Here is a 17,479-nt window from a genome sequence, read left to right as displayed (position 1 = left end):
CAAGATCAATCATTGGAGGGAATGTTACTGAAGCTCTCCCAGGGTGTTCACCTAGATGCAGCATCTGCATCATACCAGACCATGATGGCCTTTGAGAGTGAAGAAGTAGGGATGTCTTCCACAAAACATCCAGCTGTGATGTGTTGTTATCTGCTGGCAACAGAGCCAGTGGCTGATACACAATAGGTTCACGTATAGGAGGAATCTTAAAGTACTGAATGTTTATGCGACCAACCGCAGCAATATCTGCAGCAGTCACTTGGATCTTTGGAACAGGTTTGTTTTGTTGCATTCCTGGTGTAATACAAGCTATTATACCCATTCCATGGAACGTCCCAGTACCATCAATGGTTGCCACATTGTGGTCGACGTTGTCTGCAACATATTGTATATGATGCTCTTCTGTGAATCCAGAAAACATACTGGGATTACTCCGCTTCATGGGAAACCTCCAGGAGAACTAGTAAGTTAAAAGGATGAATAAACTCAAAACAGTGATATTGAGATTTTTTACAACAAAATTTTCCGTCCCCTCCCTGAGCACAACTCCATTCACTTCCACTTTTAAGGTGAATTTACAAATGAGTAAAATATGTTCATTCGATTGGGATTTTGACAAATAAGTATTTGGAAACATTTTAGGATTTCAATCATCCAAACAAGGATTTATTTAGTGATAGATTTAATTTAATGGAAAAAAACTATTATTTATTGATAGTGGTGCACCGATGTATCGGCCGTATATCGGTAGCGGCCGATATTCGCCTCGTTTACTGCCATCGGCGTATCGGTAATAAACTTGACTTTCACCGATAACATTGGCCGATGTTCATTGGTATGTTTTCTGCAGCCTGCCAATCTGGCATCCAGATTATGGTACACTGACGCCGGGTTTACACCGGGCGCTGAAGCGCCGCGCAGCGCCAAGGAAAGCCAGGCGCCTCCCATCCACCCCCCTGTTAAACCTTTGTGCGGTTCACATGGGCTGCGATGCGCCGCGCCAGCGCCCTTCACCGATGGTTTCGGCGTGCGAGGAAGCTGATCGCGCCAGGAAAATGATTTTAAACGATATAAATGACATATTTTATATGATATAAATGATCAAATACGCATCCCATACTTTGTATTCCCCTTCTGTTGTACTGGAGTTTTAATTTTCCCAATTTTCCCAATCACATAATTAAATGTCCCCCTCTGCCCATCCACTACAGCCACACAAGCAGTCATATAGATAAAAGAGAGAGAGGGGGGGGGCTAAAGGCTTGCTTGGAGAATACGTCATTTACCCCCGACACCCGACATTGAACGGGTTACATACAACAACAAGCGGAGAATCGCGGGCTGACTGGCGCGGAGAAATGCGGGTCCGGTGTGCACATGCGCAACAGGTACTACATACAAACAGCAGAGACAATGTCGGCAGCGTCGGCTGTGTGGGATTTCTTCACTGTCTCAGAGAAAGACATGTTCAGCCGACATTTCAAGAGGGGGTAATACCACCAAGGATTTCAACATGGCATCTAAAATTACACTTGTCACTTTTTCTGTTTTTCATATTATTCAAGTAATAAACAAATATCGGTATCGGCTAGATTGTTGTTTTAAATATCGGTATCGGCCAAGAATTTCCATATCGGTGCATCCCTATTTATTGAGTGCATTTATTCAATGACTTTTTCCCCACTGTTTTATTAATTTATTTGTATTAGTTGAACTAACTTTAACCTTAAAGGGGACATAGCATGCAAATTCCACTTTGTTAGTGCTTCTACAGGTTAATGTGGGTATCTGGCATGTCTACCAACCCAAAAACTCTGGGGAAAAAACACTCGCGCGTTTTGTTATAGTTCCTCTAAGTCAGAAACGTCATGCTTGAGCGACTCGATTGCGCTTCCTGGGTATTGTGTCGTAACAATACACTGGAAGTCTCCCACATGGTCTTGGCCCACCCCCGTCCCGTCCCCCACACTCGCTACTTCCGGGTTTACACCGGAGGCTGCGAGCAGCGCAGCGCCGTTCCCAAGCACGCAGCCGGGCTGTTCACACGGGACGAGCATTTCTCCGCTGGTCAGCCCGCGATTCACTCACATGTGGCATTTGTGTGGATTGCTGGGACTGGGAGGCTGCAGCAGCTGCTCGGGAGCGACCGCCGCTCTCCCGTGCGTGAGCTGGAATTTGTGTCAGCGCCACACAGCAGCAGTGTGGAGGACTTCCGCAGTGTTCAGCGCTACTGTAACCCCGACCCTCGACATTCAACGGGTACAACAACAAGCGGAGAAAGCAGAATCGCGGGCTGACCTTATATGTACAGTCTATGGGGCTGACCAGCGCGGAGAAATGCTCGTCCCGTGTGAACAGCCAGGCGGCTTGCCGCTGGAGAACGGCGCTGCGCTGCTCGCAGCGGTCTTCCACACTGCCAGCTGTGTGGAAGACTTCCGCAGTGTTCAGCTCTACTGTATGCCGGGTTACAGTAGTTCCGGGTTACAGTAGTTACGCCGGTACACCGACGCGGAAGTGCCGCTGCGAGGCAGCGCAGCGCCGGTTCTCAGCACGCAGCCGCCTGGCTGTTCACACGGACGAGCATTTCTCCGCTGGTCAGCCCCATAGACTGTATATATAAGGTCAGCCCGCGATTCTGCTTTCTCCGCTTGTTGTTGTACCAGTTGAATGTCGGTAAATGATGGTCTTCATAGCCCCCCACCTCTCTTTCTCTGTCTGTCTGCTTGTGTGCTTGTAGTGGATGGGCAGAGGGGACATTTAATTATGTGATTGGGAAAATTAAAACTCCAGGACAACAAGGGAATACAAAGTATGGGATGCATATTTGATAATTTATATCATATAAAATATGTAATTTATATCGTTTAAAATCATGGGGGGAGGGGGAGGGGGAGCTGGCTCATTAGCATTTAAAGGAACAGGCAGTCAAAACAGGTCGCTCTGTGGAGGGCTGTTTTATACAGGGTAAAAAGGGTGCTGTTTTATATGATCCTTGTGGTATTTTGACCAAAGTATGTTACAGACATTTCATTAAGACCCCAAGGAACCATATCAACTTGTGGTAAAATGGGCATGCTATGTCCCCTTTAACATTGCACGTAGTTGTTGAATATATGTCTGCACATATATCGGTTTGTTGCCACTGTTATATGAATTATTGCTAGAAATAATTATCTATATAATATAATTATATAAAAATATCCTCTTATCTCTTTTTATTTTAGTTACTGGATAATTTTGGGTACAGGCCCATCAATCCCCTCAATATGCCAGATTTTTGTCATATTCCATGGGAAGTCTGTGAAAATGTCCAAAAAACACAATGTTATAGAAAGGGGAGAAACGTTAATGGATCCACCCCTTTATCTAGATCTGCACCAACATTGAATGGGCTCTCTATTCACCCATGTCCCATCCTTCCGCCAAGTCTCAAGGAATCTGTTCAGTAGATTTTGTGTAATCCTGCTGACAAACACACAAACCAACCAACAAACAAGCAAATGGCCAGGGGCAAAACCATAAGCTCCTTGGCAGAGGTAACCAGTTGGCATCATGCAACTGATGATAAGGCAGTGCTAATAGACAGTGATACTTTTTAAGAGGCCACAAGCCAAAGGTTTAGAAGTTACTGGTCTACTGTATATTCAGGATTTTCTTCGTAATATTATTCCATTTCTCTGTTTGCAGTCCCCATGATGCAGCCATTGTTGATCTGATATCACTGTTTCCTCATCTCTTTGGATGAGTTATAAATTCACCATAAGGCAAGGATGGAATTTAGAGAATCCCCTGAAGGAAATGTTCACACCCAAAAAGGCACTAGGCTCCAACTGACAAGAAGTGGAACCCGTAAACTATGAAGAACACGTCGGCCTTGCAGTTCAAGAATCTCAACACTTTTACTGCGCCAACTAGCGGTATCTAGTCCAGTAGAACAAACCTGGACAGACTCCGAATGGATAATGAAACTGCACCATTAATAGACTATTTGAACAGGCAGTTTGAAAACAAATTAATATTTTTAGGCTGCAATTTAAGTTGACTGATGTAACAGAAAATTCAACTGACCAGGTGTCTCACTGCTGTGACCTTGACAAACAGGGAGTTTGCTACAGCGGACGGACACAGCAGATAGACACAGATGATGATTTCATGTCTTTTTTTCATATTACGTTTTATGAAGCACCTCTTTGTACAAGTTCTGGCTTGTCTTTTTTTCATATTGTTTTATGAAACTCCTCTGTATAAGTTCTGGCTTTTGTGAACTTGGGGCCAGTTCCATTTTGAGTGTTTGTTGTGTAAACTCTGCAGAGCTTACTATTAAAAAGACTCAAAGGCAACTCCAGTCTGGGAATTTCATTATTTCAAATTCCCACAAAGGACACGATGTTGTCATAACTCCAGTGTGCATAGTCCTATCACTACCAAACTTCTGTCACATGATTAGAGTCCAAGCCTGAACAGCTCTATGTGTCAATATTTCCTCAGTGTCATAGCGCCACCTACTGATTTTTGCCATGAAACAGGAAGTACTTTGTAAATCCACCCTGCAGTATCCAACCGGCTCCGAACTACTGACCTATGATCACAATCCTGACCTGAACACATCCATATATTAATATTAGTTCAGGGTCATAGCGCCACCTACTGATCAGTGTGATAATTAAGTTGTTGTAACATTGTCCAATTGACACAAAATTGCTCACGCTACATCAGAGCCCCTACTTGAACAGATCTATTAGTCTGTATGTAATAATAGTGCTGGCGCCACCTACTGGCAATCATTCGATTTACATAAAATTTTCACAGTGTGATGTGCAATTGATAGCCTGTACCGTAATGAGCAATTAGCAGGCAAGGATTGACAACATGTGACGGACGCAGGAAGTGAAGCGTTTATCCTTGCCGCAGTCCGCAAAACGCATGTAACGCGGAGACGTGCGCTGGGTCATTGATCGCTCTCTCCACTAACCGCAACAGGCTTGAAAATGCCTGTGCTCGGGCCCGTTAGTGCTACAACGTAGCCCTAGTTAGGGCCCGAGCACCTCCAGTGGGAGGCCCTATTGTATTTCGAGGGATTTGTATTTCCCTTTTGGGGCTTTTTCAGGGCCTAGACATGCTCAAATTGTTACCAAAGTTTGCAGGGAATTCCAAACCCCAAAAAGTAATTGTATTCTGGAGTAATTTGAAATGGGCGTGGAAAAATGGCTCAACAGCGCCATCTAAGGAAAAGCCCCTCAGTTAGCTTTCACCGATCTTCACAAAAATCGTAGCCCAGGTGTATCATGACCAGACAAACAAAAAAGGTCAGAGGTGCAATTGGAAAAAAGCAACAGGAAGCCCGCCATTTTGACTTTAGTGGCCATATTGGCCATTTTCCACATTTTTACTTTGATGTACTTGTCCCAGGGCTTTCATCAGATCAACTTCATTTGGAGATGCGTGACATCACAGCAAGATGGAGATGAAAACTACCTCAAAGATCGATTTTTCGTCACACGGTCCGACCGTGGCGTGGCGTTAAAGTTTGATTACACGCCATCAAAACACGAGGTTCTGTATCTCGGACATATTTGGTCCAATCGAGTCCAGAGTCCAAACTAGACATGTAAGACAAGAGTCCCGGCCTGATGACATCTACACAGACAAGTTGTCAAAATAGAAATCAGTCAGACAGCAGATGATATGTTAAATTTGTGCAGGTACAGACATATGTAAAATAACATGGCAGTGCCTGCAGCTTCATTTCATAAAGAGACAATTCAACAAACATGTAGTGTGTACTTTTTGAAACAGTTAACACTTACCAACACTTGATAATTCCCCTGCAACTTATTTCCGAGTTAAAGACAGTTTCTGATGTTTGATATTAAAGAGGGTGGAATGCAGTGGGCATTGGAAGTCATCAGCTGATAAATCCAAGGAAATACTAGAGATGAAGTTCTTCAGACATGCTGCATTAACAGTCTGTGATCAGGATAAAGTATAAAGTGAAACTAGACCAAGTCAGTGAGGCTGGAGCGAGGAGAGACTGAAGCATCTGTCACGGTGAGGAACTCAACCCAGTTCTGACAGAAGCCACGAGAATACTCTCCTGTGTCGATGACGAGTCACCAACAGGCGGCTCTGGCCCGTTTTGTTCCTCAGAGCCAGCTGAGCCTCCCGCTCCGTCACGTTGAAGCTGATATTTCTAACTTGCACCACTAAGAGGTAAAGCAGTCCACCTGTTACAATGCTGCTGTACCACGCACACGTGAAGCAAAGTGCTGAGCTGTGAAAACAAAGAAATGATGAGTGCAAGATTAAAGCATAAAATAGTATTTTGTTTCAAGAAAAAAGTTTTTCTCGTTACAAATAAACCATTGGCCCATTTTCATTTGAAAAGCACGTTATAAAAGAGGAGGGAGGAAAGATTAATAATGAATTTATAATGAAAAAAAAACATCTATAAAGAGAAAAAATAAAACAATTACTTTACTTTATGTTACGTTACTCGACGTTACGTAACGTTAGTTTACGCTACATTACATTAATTTACTTTATGTTAGTTTACGTTACCTTATGTTGCTTTACGTTACTTTACGTTACTTTACGTTATGTTACTTTACGTTACTTTACTGTACGTTATGTTACTTTACGTTACTATACGTTACGCACGTAACTGCGTTAGTTACGTAACTTCACGTTACGCACGTAACTTTACGTTACTTACTTACTGAGAACTCAACCCAGTTCTGACAGAAGCCACGAGAATACTCTGTGTCGATGACGAGTCCCCACAGTTACTTTACGTAACTTTTTTTTTTATATATTCTTTATTTTTTGACAGTTGTTTTCAAAAACATACATCAGCCCAAGGGCAATTTTCTTTCTTCTGCTGTCAATCTTTTTCAAAATTGGGTAACTTTGTACATTTTGGGAGAGGTATAGTGTGTACATGCAGACAATAAGCACAGATCAAAAGAGAAAAAACAAATAAGTGAATAAAAACAACACAAAAAAAACAACAACAAAAAACAACAACATGCTAGGGGGTGACTTGGGAGAGAATGGGATAGAGGTCGATGAGGCTTGCTAAATTAAGGCAACATTACAGGGTCATTCATTCAATACCTCCACAAAATCTGGCTTTAAGGGTTTTACATATCTCACCCATTTGTTCCATAATTGAATGAACACAGTTTTCCGAAGACGAAGGGAAAAAGTGATACTTTCCATAACATAAATGTCATTTACTATATCCATCCACTCCTGTATCGTGGGGGGCCCAGGAAGCAGCCAGCGCCTTGTAAGCGCTTTTTTACAAGCGGTTATTAGTATGCCAATCATATATTTATCTGGGCACCTTGTTTGGGAATCAACATTTCCTAAAAATAATGTTGTAAATTGCAGGGGCAGGTCAGTATTAAGAATGCTTTTTAATGCTTTATGGAACTCTGCCCAGAAAGGTTTTATCACTGGACAATCCCAGAATATATGCCAGTGATTTGCTTCCCGAGACCCACATTGTCTCCAACATGTGGGCTCCCCTCCAGCAAAACGTGCTTTCTGCTTCGGTGTAATAAAGAAACGAATAACACACTTCCACCCAAATTCCCGCCACACGTTAGAGTTGGTGCATTCCCACTGGAATTTACATACATCCAACCAGTCCTCATTTGATATTGAGAGGCCACCTTCTCTTTCCCATTTTTCTCTAACACATTCAGCAGTGTGGGATTTTTTTGTCTTGAGGCCTTTGTAGAATCTAGAAATAACTCCTTTATTTGAATCATTTTGGTGGGCACCAAGAAATATTCTCAATATTGGGTCAGCAAGGTCTGTTCTGTTTCTAATGTTATGCTCAAAATAACTGCGTATCTGGAGGTACCTATAAAAATCTGATTTTTCAAGACAATATTTTTTCCTCAGGTGTTCAAAGTCCTTTAATTGCCCCTTTTCTGTAAGGGAATAGAATGTCGTTATACCTTTTCGAATCCAAAATTTAAATCTATAGTCAATTTCATTTGGCTTGAACCCAGGATCATAAGCACACCACTGAAGTATTTGTAGTTTATGATCTAGCTTATATTCTCCTTTAATTGTATTCCAGATTTTTAATTGGAATTTGATCCATGGATTTTGCACATTGTCTATGAGTTTTCCCAAATTTGTATGTGCCAATACTACATGAATTGGGGGATCCTCCATGATGGAGAGTTCAATGTCTTTCCATCTGGAACAAAAATTTGGTGTACATATGTTAATTAAGGGTTTAGTCTGGGCAGCGTAGAAATAATCCTTAAAATTAGGTAGACCCATTCCTCCTTGCTCCTTTGGGAGTTGTAGAGTTTTAAATTTAACCCTGGGTTTTTTCCCTTGCCAGATAAATCTTGAAATCATTTTATTCAGTTCGGAAAATTGTATTGAGGGATTTTCTGCTGGAAGTGCTTGAAATAGGAAGAGATATCGTGGGAGAATGTTAATTTTTACAGAGTCAATTCTATGGCTGAGACTGAGGAAAGAAATAGAGTTCCATCTGTGTATGTCATCTTTAATTTTTGTTAGGAGGGGGGCATAATTTATCACTGCCAGTGTTGAGATATTTTTCGGTAAGTGTATTCCTAAATATTTCAATGAACTCTGGTCCCAGTTAAAATGAAATTTGTCTCTAATATTTTTTGGAGGCGTAGAGCTAAAAGTCAAAATTTGTGTTTTTTGCAGATTTAGTTTATATCCTGCATATCTACCAAATGTTTCTAGCAGGTTCATTAATTCTGAAAAAGAGTTTGAGGGGGTACTTAAATAGATCAGGATATCATCGGCGTACAATGCTACCTTGTGGTCTTCTCCATTTATGCAGAAGCCTTTAATACTTTCCGTCTGTCTTATCCACTGTGCGAGAGGTTCTATATAAAGTGCGAAAAGTAATGGGGAAATTGGGCACCCCTGTCTTGATCCGTTTCAATATAATGGTATCTGAGAGATACCTGTTTATTTTATCCAGGCCGATGGTTTAGCATAGCATTTAATGCCCTTGATAAAACTGTTATACATGCCAAATCTTTCAAGGACTTTATATAAGTAAGGCCAGCTAACTGAGTCAAAGGCCTTCTCAGCATCCAAACTGATTAGGTAGGCTTCAAGATTGTTCTGTTGGATATGATTTAATATGTGCAACGATCGCCTGATGTTATCGTGGGTTTGTCTTTGTGAGATAAATCCAGTTTGGTCATTATGTACAAGTTGAGGAAGGATGTTTTCCAGTCTTTTAGCAAGTATGGTTGTGTATAATTTGTAGTCAACGTTCAACACCGAGATTGGTCTATAAGATCCACATTCCAGTTTGTCCTTTCCTTCTTTGTGGATAACGGAGATCACTGCCTCACTCCAAGATGGAGGCATTTTGGCGTCTGTTAAGGTTGTGTTGCAGGCCCTAAGGAGGCTTGGCACTAACTCAAATCGAAATGTCTTATACCACTCTGAAGGAAGGCCATCCGGACCGGGTGATTTATTAGCTTTAATAGAGATAGCGCTATTCAATTCTTTCTCAGTTACCGCTGCTGTCAATATCTGATTTTGTTCTTCTGATAGAACAGGCAGATTGAGTGAATTGAGGAATTTGCCAATTTGTTGCTCGCTCTCTAGATGTGGTTGCGTATACAGAGATTTATAGTACTTTTTAAACACTCTTTGTATTTCATCTTGTTTATAGTTTATAGATTTAGAAACCGGGTCCCTTATTTTGTATATAGTTCTGTCCGCTTGCTGTTTTTGGGCCTGACTCATAATATTTCTGATTTGTAAATATCATTTTCTTTTCAATTTCCTGTGAGTGTAATATATTTATTTTGTTTCTTTATTTCTTTATTTTTATCAGCACATTAGTTTTTTGTTCTCTCTTATGCTGTGTCTCAAGATCTTTTAATTCTTTATTAAGGTTTATTAGTCTTAATTGTTTTTCTTTCTTTTCATGGGCACAGTAAGATATAATTCTCCCCCTGATGACTGCTTTTAAGGCATCCCATACTATAGCTGAATCAACCTCCCTGTTATCATTTTCTTCAAGATACGTTTTTATTTCCTTTCTCATTTGGATCTTAAATTGTGGGTTGTTTAGAGTACTTGTATTTAACCTCCACAGTGTTTTTCCAACTTTGTGGCTTATAAGTACAGTGCAGGACAGAGGTGCATGATCAGATACATTTATACTTCCAATATCACAGCTATACATTCTATGGCGATCTCTTTTCAACACAAAAAAATAGTCTATCCTTGAGTACGTATCATGGGGGCATGAGTAGAAAGTGTAATCACGGCCAGATGGGTAAAAGTCTCTCCATAGATCTAGTATGCCCAACTCTGCCATTAGAGCGTAAACACTTCTATGCAATGGAGTAGTCGTTACGTTCTTTGATGAATCTAGTTTTGGGTTAAGACGGATGTTCCAATCTCCACCACCTATGACAATTCCCGGTGCCCCTATCATTAAATCAAATATATTTCTGTAGAAAACAAAATCACTTCCAGGGGGGGCATAAATGTTACATACTGTCAATGAAACGCCATCTATTTTTCCAGAGACTATTATATATCTCCCTTCTTTGTCTGTTACCTTTGACAGATGTTCAAATGATACTTTTTGGGATATTCAAATTGCTACCCCTCTCTTACGGCCTGATTTATAGAATGAGTAATATACCCTTGAAAACCCCATTCTCTTCAATTTTTCATGTTCTGATGGGCTGAGGTGTGTCTCTTGTAAGAACACAACATGTGCCTTTTCCCTTTTCATTTTTGATAGTATTTGACTTCTCATTGCTGGGTTTAAAATCCCTTTCACATTAAATGAGATAACTTTTAGAACGTTCTCATTCATAGTTTCCAGCTTCGATTAGCACAAAAATACCTCTACTGATATCCCTGATGCCACAAAAGTTGTACACTAAAAATATCTCTCCCAAGGAACAAACGGAACATCACCGAAACGGTTTATAACAGTTGTTTCCAGTGTAGAGGCTCGATTCAAATGAGCCTTAAAGGACTTTTTAAAGTCAAAGTCCCCATAAGGGAAAGACCCACTTCGTGTCAGTGGTGGGGCCCTAAAGTGTGGCTTCATGGTAGCGCAGATCTAAACAAAGTTGAACTAAATCAAACCATGGATAACAAGCCAATTAACAAGTCCCGACTCCTTTAATTTGACAGAAAATAAAACTGTAGGAGTAATTGCCTGTTTTAAACGCCATGGCAGTCTTCCGGGCAAGTAACCAGAATGAGTAACGCTCGAGTCAGTTACTACTTATCTGAATTTCTATGAAGAATCATCAGTCTCTTGTCGAAGGGGATCGCCTTCTGAATTATTGTAGTTTATCCTTGTATTGAGAGCGCTGGGTGTTTTTGGATTGTGTGGAGCCGTCCGCTGCGCCGGGTTCCTGCTCTCCACTCCGGTCACGCCGTCTCCCCGCCACCTGCCATTTAGACAGGAGCCGGGTCTCCTCTTGGTCCGGAGCAGCAGAGGACTTCACCACCGTGACTGGAAACCCTCGTGAGGCCATGTCCCTCGTTGCTTCTGCAGCATCCTGGAATAGCGGGGTGCCATTCTCGTAGAAGACCCGCATCCTTGCGGGGTACGGTGTCTGGAACTTTATTCGTTTTTCTTTCAGGACTTTCTTGGCTTCGGCGTATTCACTGCGTTTCTTAAGCACCTCGTGGGGGGAAGTCATGGTCAACGTAGAAGCGATCATTGTTGAAAAACACTTGTTTTTTCTGCCAAGCTCTTCGGAGCACCTCTTCCTTCATCCGGTAGCTCCCGAACTTGAACCTGAGGTCTCTGTCACGGGGCAGGTCGAGCGCGTCTTTCAGCAGGTTATCCAGAAAACCAGTCATGTCGGTGCCCTCTCTGTCTTCGGGTATACCGTAAATCCTTAAGTTATCCCTGCGTGCCCGCCCCTCCTGGTCTATCAGCCTCGCTTCCAGGTTAGCTTGACGCTGCATTAGCTGCTTGATTAGCGTTGATGTTACTTGAAGCACGGTCTCAGTTTCTTCAATTCTCCCCTCTGCCTCGTCCAGTCTATCGTTTGCTCTCTTTAATTCGTGTTTGATGTCAGTGAGTTGTACCCTGTTATCTCTTCTGAAGTCCCGGACTTCGTTGAGAATGCTTCGCAGGCTAGCTTCGGAGTTTTCCTCGTCAGGTGAGGACGGGCCCGGGGAGCTGCTTCGGCTGTCTTCCATCACATTTGTGGTCGTCCTACTTCTAGTAGTAACCCCTTTCTCCATTATCAAAGAAAAATTGCACTGTCTCAATCTTTAGTTTCAAGTCTTCTTCAATACACCTGATGTTCATTCAGTACATTTTGTTCCCGTTTTGAGTCAAATAGATGATGAAGCAAAAGCAAAATTCTGTATTGTTTTTTTTAAATCATCATATTGGTCATCACGTGAAATACCAGGAGCGAGTTCACACACACACACACACGACTTTGACATGACTTTTAGAATCTCCTTCGCAGTGCCAATTTTCTTAACCAGTTCTTTGAACACAGCCTTGTGGATCTTGTCAACATTTTTAAATGTGGTTACGCTCGTTTTATTGGGATTGATCTGCTGCTCTGCCTTCTCTAAAAGATTTTTGATAATAATGTTCGAATCTATCAGACTCATTGATACTTTGGCCTTCTTTATGGTATAGAATACAAGCCCCGTAATAACCAAGCCCATCTGTATGTGAGCTAAGTTCTGCGTTGACATCCCTCTTGGCTCACAAGGATGCCGGACTTCAGAAGCCAGCCTTGGCTTGACAGTGGTTTTGCCCAAACGAGAGCTTTGTGTAATATGATCTGAATCCTCCTTAGCATCACAATTTCGATCTTCACCAATTCCGTCATCTGAAAATTCATCATCAGCATTTCCATCATCTGAAGATTCATCTCTATAATTTCCATCATCAGAATTTCCATCATCAGCATTCAAACTCTCTGAATCCCTGAGATGTGAGATGACCCTGAATTCTTCATCCATGTCCTCTTGAGGGTCCTGGTCTTCTTCATCACACTGGTTGATGGATGAAGTGGCGACCAGTGTGGGACTTTTGTGATAATCTGATAGTTTTGCTGGCTCAGAAAGACAAGGGACAGCGGTTCTGCCAAAACGAAGGCTATGTGTAATAACATCTGAATCCTCTTCAGCGTCAGAATTTCCATCTTCAACATTTCTATCATCAGAATTTCCATCATCAGATTTCCCTCTCTGCTCTGAGTTTCTCAGATGTGAGACACGTCTGACTTGGTCACCCCTGTCCTCATGAAGGTCCTGGTCTTCTGCTTGACTGCTGGTGATGGATGAAGTGTCCACCAGGATATCCATCACTGCTTTCTGTGATGTAGAGTAAACTATGTCACAGCTGTCTTTGCTTATGACCATTTGTGTTTCCCCCTCCTGGCTGTCCAGTAGGAGGGCAGTTGTGTTGCCTTCTCCTTGCTGCACCACGCACTGGCACATTTTCAGGTGCAAGCAATTTGTTATATTGCCAATTAGAACGATCATTGCGTTTAAAGTTTCTGGAATATCACACCTTCCCTCAGGAGTGTCTGAAAGCATCATGCCTATGCGATTGTTTATTTTGCTCACTATCTCTCGAGCAATTAACCGGCTGAATTCACATAAGCTCTCACAGTAAATTCTTGAGTCATTCGATAAAATGTGACAGAAAAACTGTGGAAGGATGTCTTTCATGTTCTTCAGGACGAAGTCCTCATCTATTCCAAAGTAACACTGATCCGGTCGTACAAGTGAATATATCCTTGGGGATTTCTCTTTCCAATCTAAAATGATTGACTTGATGCTTTTTCGGATTTCCCTGGTAGACAGTTTAAGAACCTGTTTGCATAAACTCTTCGCAGTTACACGCAACATTTCCCATTTTCTTCAGCACATTCTCCAATTCCCTTACGGTGATGTGAATTAATTGGGTGTGGCCATGTGCGTGTATCTGAGGGTGAAATCTTCATTTGCCAGTTTGACATTAAAGGGAAAATATTAGTTATAATATCACTCTTTTCCTTTAACATTTAATTTTACTATTGAAGAAACTATATCATTCATTCAAGCATTAGAATCATACGTTTAACTGATAGAATTTATAGCATTTTGTTAGTTTGAGGGATCCATAAAAAGAATCTCATTAAGGGAGCACACAGACTCAGCTTTCCCAACATACTGTAGTGGATATAATCTTCATTTGAAACCCATTAAATCCAAATGAATAAGTGATGAACGTTACGCAAACTGCTTCACCAAGAATCAGATCGCTGCCTCCGACTGAGCTGAGATGTTTTACTCACTTCTCTTCATTCATCACCATCTTCACTCCGACCTCTCACCCAACTTCCCTCTTCCCTCTTTCCCTTTCTCCTCCATCCATCATTCTCCCCTCACACTGCTCCATTAACTTTACGCAAATTACGTAACAAATTACGTTAGTTACGTAACTTTACGTTACTTAGCGTTAGTTATGTAACTTTACATTACTTAGCGTTAGTTACGTTACTTTACGTTTACATTTAAATAAGTAGTCAAAAATGTCCAAATAGAATCTTCTATTAACTGTTTCCCACAATCAAATACTGATGACTCTAATACATCAATGTATCAAAGATGAGGCAGTAGAATATATGTCCTTACAAATTCTACTAATATCATCATATCATACCTATTATCTAATAACAACAAGTAAAGCAAATTTTTGTGTTTATATTAATCTGGTGAACTTTTTCAATGTGGACTTCTGATGTAGTTGTTGGGATGAGACAGAAGATATGATACATAAACATGTATTTATGATATATAGAGTGCTGTACCTGGACTGGCTGTAGACACCGGGGCAGTAGAAGAGAGCCGTCATGACATACTGCCGAGGACAGATGCTGCAAAGCACCAAACTGATCCCATACAGAGAGTCAGCAGGAAACTGCGGTGGTTTGCCTGTCCGACACAGCTGTTTATCCTGCAACACCTCAACACAAACACACAAACACAACACAGACCCACAAGACAAAGATCTGTGAGACCCAAGCTGACCTGGATATGTTGGCTCCATATACCTGCTGTATTTAAAATAACTCAGTAGATGTAGTATTTGACCAGGAAATATTCAATAGTCTTTCAAATGTAAACTTCAGACTATCATGTGGGTTATTCTAGTTTGGTGGTAATAGATTCAGTATACTCACAGTATATCATGGTTGGTTCTGGAGTTTCTATCTATATAGTAAGTGTGAATAATAAACAGGAAGATTAACATCATATATACATTTTATTCTTTTGTCTTTGAGGTTGTAAGTCTATTGCAGACAATGAAACAATTCAGAAACTGTGCATGAGGTATAAAGAGATTTATAAAACTGACATCATCATCTTTAATGTTCTTGGCAGTGTGCAGTTCAGGAAAGTGTCTGATAAAGCTCACAAACAAATAGACACCCTGTCTTCCTGGTTGGCCTGAGACAGATCCCAGTTTACCAGTTTTCTAGTTCAAGTTTACATTTCAAGACATTTTTGCTGGGAGCAGTTTCCTTTTAAAAATCAATCTTTGGATGCAAAGACTTTTTCACTTGAGCCCCCGCTCCCCAAAATGTCTGTGCACGGCCCTGAGGAAACCAGTGGGTACAGTAGGAGTCTTTGCTCAAGACATGAACATTGTTGTGTAATTACAGGGCAGTTATCTAATCTGTCATAATTCAATATTCACTTTCATGATGTGGTGTGAATGTACAATTCAAAGAAGTATAAAGATGTTATAATATCAAATCCAACCCACCAGACACAGTGGTGGTCCAGACGCTTGACGCAGGATCCACAGGTTCGACAGTGTCCGGCCCGCGGGGGTCGCATTGTTTTGCACACAGAGCATCTGCTCCACTTTTCTGTCAGGGCAGGAGGAGAGGAGGAGGAGGCCGCTGATTGGATGGATCCATTAAGATGTGTAGAGTCCTTGTTAACCTCCTCACTCTGGCTGTGATAGGAGGTGGTGTGAAACCCTGGGGCTCTCTTGGTGTGAATGACAGATCCGATGGTGAGGATCATCCCAGCAGTCACAGTGCACAGCTGCAGATGGCTGACGTCCCCACGCGGTAGAATCTCTGTGATGAAGAGGTAATACATGTAGGCCAGAGAGAACAGCGCCAGAGTAAGGAAGAAGAGGGTGCGTCTCCTCTTGCGGTGCGTGGCAAGAGGTAGTACCAGAGGACCAGGCTGGGCAGAGCTGTCAGGATGATGATGCCCAGCAGGTGGAGCAGCACCAGGGCCGGGATCATGGAGATCTCCAGGTTGTCAATCAGGGCCCCGAGAACAGGAGAGTGACATCCGCTGTGAGGGGGTTTGTGTCTCAGCCACCTGCAGCGCACACATTCAGGCAGAGTTACAAACACTTGAAAATAAAAAAACTTAATTAGGAATGATGCTAATACACTTTCATTGATCAAACTAATAAGATGATATGAGGAAAAATCACATGTTTTCTTATTAGAAGGGTCAGACCCTGTAATTTTAATATTGTGCTTTGGTGTGATGTCACACGTGTTTGGTTTTAAATAAACTGTAAAAAGATAAATAAATGGATAAAATAAAATGAATTTATGATTAAATACATTGCAACATGAAGTCATGAAGTCTCAGAAGGATCTGGGGCCCTGGGACATTTCTTCACTCGGCCTGAAGTTTATTGTACTAAAGCAGGGATTCCAAAACCTTTGAGTCCTTGATGCCCAAAATAACCGAGTCAGAGATATGTGACCCCCATTATCCCAAAGGATATTTTAGCTGAGCTTGTTCACAAAAAATCTCCCATGTGCAATATTTCCTGTGGTGCTGTAAACTGACCTGCTGCAACTGATGCTGTCACTCATCTGTCATAATCACCATGCATGGTTATTTACATGGTTTTATTCTGACAAGTACTTTTTTTAGCTTTTGGAACAATTATGGCTAAAATATGATATTGAGAATTGCATCTAAATTGTATTTGATGTCTGTAAATCACCTTGTGACCCTTTTGTGTCTCATTAAAGGTCATACTTCTTCTAACCTGTTAAAGGCCTCGTCCAGATCTTCACAGTCACAGCAGCATCCGTACTGGTAGATATCACACTCGCAGCAGCACATGGGATCATCTGGCTCCGGAGGCTTTAACTTCTCCCATTTCATTATGGCTTCCTGAAGTTCACAGGGCAACTTCGTTCTCTGGAGCGATGCACAAATGAACTACACCATTAAAACAAACTATTAGTGCAGGGAACATATCTATGGAAATGTACTGACAGATTCTATAACACAAAAACACACACACACGATCTATAACTTTGAAAAAAGCACATATATACATACATATCAACATATATATAGGAGCAATTGTCGTAATTATAGAGGGTTTACTTTACATCTGAATTGGCAGCAATATTTCATCTATCTTACTGTCTATAATGATATAAAACCACTTATCAATTAA

The 17,479-nt window shown here is 41.5% G+C and overlaps 1 pseudogene; it reads right to left on the bottom strand.

Moving 5' to 3' along the window:
* Positions 1 to 5,903: 5,903 nt before the first annotated feature.
* Positions 5,904 to 17,178, bottom strand: LOC118111480 (annotated as a pseudogene).
* Positions 17,179 to 17,479: the final 301 nt, after the last annotated feature.

Source organism: Hippoglossus stenolepis, chromosome 1 (genome assembly GCF_022539355.2).
Source record: "Hippoglossus stenolepis isolate QCI-W04-F060 chromosome 1, HSTE1.2, whole genome shotgun sequence".
Taxonomy (NCBI): Eukaryota; Metazoa; Chordata; class Actinopteri; order Pleuronectiformes; family Pleuronectidae; genus Hippoglossus; species Hippoglossus stenolepis.
Note: the sequence above shows the minus strand (reverse complement) of the source record. Positions and strands in the feature narration are given on the sequence as shown.